Consider the following 6,179-nt stretch of genomic DNA (forward strand, 5'->3'; position numbering starts at 1 on the left):
TTCTAAGTCTATGACTGATCATTCTACCCTCTCTTCAAAGTCCAGATTGAATCCTATCTCCCTAGCCCATACTGATCTGTTCCTCCTATGAAAGATTACATAATCCATATCACTCAATTTCCAACTATCCTGAGTTGTTCTCTAATTATTTAGCATATTCATTCTGTTCTCCCAACAAGATTATAAGCTACCTGAAGAAGGGCCACATCTCTAGCCCCATCCTTGTATAAAAGGGCAGAATGGCCATAGTAAGCAATTATTGATTTAATTATTCTCATAACGCTTTACTTTGTGAATTCTCCTATATTATAAAGAGAAGGAACCTATTCAATATGGCGCACAGAGAGAATCCTCTGAGAACCCTGAAATTATTCAGGTCAATTTCACAACATTGTTATCTTCCCCAGACAAAACCAATGACAACGAATTGAAATGCACCATGTATATACATTAGATCATGTATGTAAAATATTCTGTGTAGAGCTATTTGAGAATTTCTAGCTATGGCACCCCATACCGTAATGCAAGAATCAGTGCTACCAGAAATTTTTCTGGTTATTAAGCACCGACTCTACACTTTGCTTTCCTATCTTATGCTCCAAGGTTACTATATTAGAACACTTCCATGTTTCTAGATTGGCCATTTCATTATGCCCTGATCACACCTTGCAAGGTCTGTATGATTCCTCCTCTGCAACATGCTTACACAGTTATCCTGGCTTGATGTGTTCCATTTTATCAGAAACTCTTCCATCTCTCAAATCACCTAGAGACATCGAAGAATGAAAGGACAGAAAAGTCAAACTCAAGAAAGCCTCAGTTCAGATCTTGCCTTAGAAACTAGCTGTGTGATCCTGGGTGAATGAACATGCAGCCTCAGTTTCCTCATCTGGAAAAATAAAAGAAATAATAGAACTCCATAGGATTTTTGTCAATATCAAGTGAGATAGTATCCATGAAGTGCTTTGTAAACTTTTAAAGCACTACCTAAATGTTAACTATTGTTATTGACTTTATTTCAAGGACAATTTCAAATACCACTTCCAAGAAGCTTCCCTGACCACTCCTCACCCCTCTAACCCACAGTGATCTCTCTATTCTCTGACTTCTAATAGCATACAGTTAATACCATTCTTTGTTATATGCTGCCTTATAGTAATTATCTTATCTCCTGTACAAAGACCAAAAAACCCCCAAACTGTCTCTGACTGAAGGGAGTTTATACTCATACTCAGGGGATATAATAACACACTTACTGAAATCAGGGACCAAATCTCACACTATATATTCCCAGAAGTACCTTGCATAGAGTAGACACAAAGTAAACTTGTTGATCAACTAATAAGAATAATAATCTGAGCCTCAAACTGGTTATCCTAAAAATCCCTCTTGTAACTTTTTTTTTAAGGGATTAAGTAACTTGCTCATGGTTACATGGCCAGGTGTTTCTGGGTAGGTGCTAAGTGTCTGAACCCAGGATTCTTACTTGCTGTGCTACCTGGCCGCCCCTCCTCTTATAACTTTTGTTCGCTGATCAATTAATTATTTGGAAAAATGAAGAGCTCTGCATAAAAGGACCAAAATACAAAGTCTTCTTTTATGGAAACCTCTTCATTTTACTTAGTATTTGCTCTATGTAGAATATTTTACATACATGATTTAATGTACTTAAAAATAAAAAGGAAATTAGCAATTAACTAGAACCCAAGAAGATTCGGAAAAAATTCTTTGGAACACCATGAATAGGTTGTTGGGGAGGCTGCTTAAGGGAGAGGGAATGGGAGGTGAGACTTGTTAGAAGTTCCTTTAGAGCAGTACTGTCAAACTCAAAACACAAGAGCCATTGATTTATATATAAGAATCCTTACTGCTACATATTAGTTTAGTTTTAAAATGAATAATTATCTGTTTAAATTTTTTTTATTTTATTAATATTTTCCAATTACATTTTTTTTGAGGGGGCAAGGCAATTGGGGTTAAGTGATTTGCCCAAGGTCACACAGCTAGTAAGTGTCTCAAGTGTCTGAGGTCATATTTGAACTGAGGTCCTCCTGACTTCAGTGACAGTGTTCTATTCACTGTGCCACTGTGCCCTACCCCCCACTACATTTTAATCAATTAGTAAACATTTATTAAGAGCCAACTATGCACTATGCACTGTGCCAAGTGCTAGGGATACAAAGAGACAAAGATACAAAGAGACACCCTTCCTTCAAGGAGTTCACAGTCTAATGGGGAAGACAACAAACAGTTATATACAAAGCAGGCTATATATAGGATAAATAGGAAATAATTAAAGAGACAAGGCAACAAAACTCAGAGGGGTTGGGAAAAACTGTCTTTAAAAGATAGGATTTTCGTTAGGATTTAAAGGAAGAGTAGGCAGAGCAGAGGAAGGAGAGAATTTCAGGACTGGGGGACAACCAGAGAAAATAACTGGAGCCAAGAGATGGAATGTCAGAGCATGTGTTGGGGAGTAAGGTTTAGGAAAACTGGAAAGGTAGGAGGGGTCTGGGTTATGAAGGGTTTTGAACACCAAATGGAGCATTGTGTATTTGATCCTGTAGGTAATATGAAGCCACTGGAGTTTATTGAGAAGAGGAGTGACTTGTGTTTTAGGAAAATCACTTTCGTTGTCAAAAGGAGTATGGATTGGAGTGGAGAGATAACTTGAGTCAGGGAGACTCACCAGCAGGTTACGGAAATAATCAAGGTGTGAGGCGATGAGGGCCTGCACCGGGGTGGTGGCAGTGTCAAAGGAGAGAACAGGGCACACGCAAGAGACATTGCAAAGGTGAAATCAGCAGGTCTTGGCAACATCTTGGATGTAGGGGTTGAGAGATAGTGAGCCGTCCAGAGGGACTGGAAGGACAGTATTGCCATCTTCAGTAATGATGAAGGTAAGAGGCAAGAGGATTTAGGGGGAAAGAGAATGAGTTCTCTTTTGAACATGCTTAGTTTAAGATGTCTACTCAAAATCCAGTTTGAGATGTCTGAAAGGCAGTTGGAAATTGGAGGTCAGTAGAGAGAACCAGGTGGGACTGGTCGACTTGAAAATCATCTGCATAGAGATGGTAATTAAATCCATGGGAGCTCCTGGAGTGTTGTCAAAAGGCTTGTTAGACCTCTTCTCCAGAACATGGGAAGCAGTTTCCTATTTCAAAGAATCCCTCTTGCTAACTAGGTGCTAAACTCAGTTGTTTTTAACTAATGAAGGGAAGTAGTCTCCGCAACCTGGGGCAAAATGCCAATTACCCCAATCCCCAAATACTGTCAGGGAGAGTCCAAAAACCAAATGAATCAACTCAACAACAAAAGGGTAGGCTTTGAGCAAGGCACAAGGACAAAGTGTTTGAAAGTGATTTTTAGCTATACTGTATACTCGCCTAATTCATGCTGCAAATTTCTTGAACTCATTAACTTTTCCCCAAAACTCACTTTTTGCAACTTCATGCTGCACCAGACTGCTCGGTTCTGAGGAAAGGACCAGCGAGCGCGCCTTTTCTGCCCTGACTCAACAGAGCATGTTCCGCTGATTTTTTGAGGTTCCTCTTCAAAACCTTTGCCAAGTTCCAACTTGTGGAATTTATCCTCCGAGGCGTGGAGGTCCACGAGGAGTGAGTGCCCAGGGGGTCAAAAGGAAGGCTAAGTTCTACATGCGGCCCGCTTTCATCGGGCACGAGCCATGTCTGGGGGGCCACAGCCCTCCGGGAATCCTGCTGTACCTCACTCATCCTGTGTCCTGTGGGCCTTATTTCTCTGGGGACTCCACGGCAGTCTCGCTAATGGCAGCACCACCCTCACCTCCCCCACCCCCGCCCCCCGCGCTCTGCCCGAGCCTGGGCGGGTGGGGTTGGCGACTGCAAGTCGGAAGGGAATTACGCGCCAGCAGTGTTGGTGCAGCGGGCCGCTGACGCAGAATATTGTGAGCAAGTCTTGTGGCTTTACGGCCCATACCACCAGCTCACTGAGATACAGACCATGAACGCCTTCATCTTCTGGACCCACGTGGGCGCGCTGAACCATTGTCCCGGGGGTGATTCGGAGGAGCCTGCTGGACGTGACCTGGACGTGGGGGGAGTTCTGAGTGTCCGAAAGGGAGGTACGCATGCATGAGCTGCTGTTGGCCCTTCAGGAGGTCCACGTGAGTGAGGGAGATCTTTGACTCAGGTACAGTCTGCCAGGTGTGCTCTCTGCATCTTTCACATTCCCACCATGGAGAATGGCCCTGACGTCATCCACAGATTCCAGTATAGAAATGGTTCCCACAAGTGGATACTCCCTGTGTGACGGCAGGCAGCCAGATCAGGCCCTCTTACCCTCTGTACCGCCCTTTCCCCCACTCAGATCTCATAGTACTTTATCCCTTGCCTCTCCCCCTTTTCCTTCCCCCACCCAAAAAAAGATTCCAAGTGCAATGTAGTTCTCCAGGCAGGTGGTCTGGGACGCCTGGGTCCCTGGGTCCCCCAAGCTAAACTACACTCCCAAAGCCATAAGGGCCCCACCTCTCAGGGACGCCACTCTGCTCCCTACCAACTTCAGAGGGCAACAGCTAGGGGTCTCGATGATATCAGAAGAGGATTCCCCCCCCCCCCCCACACACACACACACAGTCCCATTTCCCAGCCCTTAAACTGTCTGCGGTTAATTTTCCCCCCTGCATTTGCCAAATAAAAAGCCAAAGAATTAAAAAAAAAAAACGGCTCAAGCAATTCCCCAAATTCTAGTGCCCCCTGCTAGAACTCTCCTGTATTTCATTACTTTATTATCTTATACTTATTGTTCATATAGTTATCTGTGCCCTTGTGGGCTTAACCATTAGAATGTGAAGCGCCTTGGGAATAGAAATTCTTTCATTTTTGTATTTGTTTTGCAAGCATCTGGAACACTGTCCGGGATATCAACATATTGTAACTGAATAATAAATGTTAGTTGATTGATTGGTTGGTTGTGCCATGGTTAACCATTTATAATAACATCACTTCTTTAAACTGATCTTACCAAAAGGGAAAGTATTTGTACTACTGAGAATGCTCATCTTCCCACCCATCCCCCAATCATGGACTGAAGGGAAATAAGTGAAAAATGAAGAGTCTTGATATAGGCACTGAGTACATGCACATATACTGTATTTGCTGGCAGGGCTTCATCTGTATAGTAAAATGGCTGTAAAAGTCAGATTTAATTAATCTGGTAGATTGCAGTTTACCGGCAGCCCAGAATTATTCACTAGCTTCTGCAGCTGCTGATAAACAGCACCAGCTTCCCAGACTGGAATAGTGTGTCATCCCTTTGCCGTCTTACAAATTACATAAGAATGGTCCAATCAGCATAGACACACAAATCCAGCTCTTTCTCTCCAGTTAACTAAGGGCTTCTGAGAAAGTTAATACAAAGGCTTAACACCTGGAATATAGAGAAGGAAAAACCAGTGGAGGGAGTTTGGAAATATTGCCTTGGGAGTGCTGGAGAGGGATCCTGAATTTTTAAAATATTTAAGATAATCCCTATGACTTACTTCATGTAGAAAAAGGAGACACCTTATAATGCAACTTTATGTGTGCTGAAAAATACCCCCATAAATATCCCTCACATTCCTACTCCCCAGCACCCACCATTCTTCGTTGGGGTTATAGGGCTCTTTTAAATACACATACACACATATGTATCTATCTATTTTATATATATATATATGCATATATATATACATATATATATATATATATATATATATATATATACCATGTTTCCCCAATAATAAGACCTATCCCAAAAATAAGCCCTCCCCTTACTGTGTAAGATTCCTCTAAAATAAGCCCTCCTCCGAAAATAAGCCCTATTGAGATTGCTACTGTAGTGAAGGTGATCCCCTGCGCTACACGCTACATTACGGTACCCTCTGTATGCACTGTCCCCCCGCCCCCCGGGTGAAATGCACGCCGCGCTCCGAGCTGCATCTAATCAGAGCTGCAGCAGTGAGCGCATCATCCTGTTCTTCCTCAGTGATTTGCTTATTGAATAAAGGTACATTTTTTTGTTCACATTTACCTGCTTATTAAAATTGCTGTCAATGTTCATTAAAATAAGCCCTCCCCTGAAAATAAGCCCTCTGGTGTTTTTCTGTCCAAAAAATTAATAAGACAGTGTCTTATTATCGGGGAAACACGGTATGTGTGTGT

At 42.5% G+C, this 6,179-nt stretch overlaps 1 pseudogene; it reads left to right on the forward strand.

Annotated features, from left to right (window-relative positions):
- Positions 1–2,723: 2,723 nt before the first annotated feature.
- LOC138160896 (branched-chain-amino-acid aminotransferase, mitochondrial pseudogene) lies at positions 2,724–4,290 on the forward strand (annotated as a pseudogene).
- The last annotated feature ends 1,889 nt before the right edge of the window (positions 4,291–6,179 follow it).

This window comes from Petaurus breviceps, unplaced genomic scaffold (genome assembly GCF_028583685.1).
Source record: "Petaurus breviceps papuanus isolate PSGF00001 unplaced genomic scaffold, PetGlider_PUasm1.0 118, whole genome shotgun sequence".
Taxonomy (NCBI): Eukaryota; Metazoa; Chordata; class Mammalia; order Diprotodontia; family Petauridae; genus Petaurus; species Petaurus breviceps.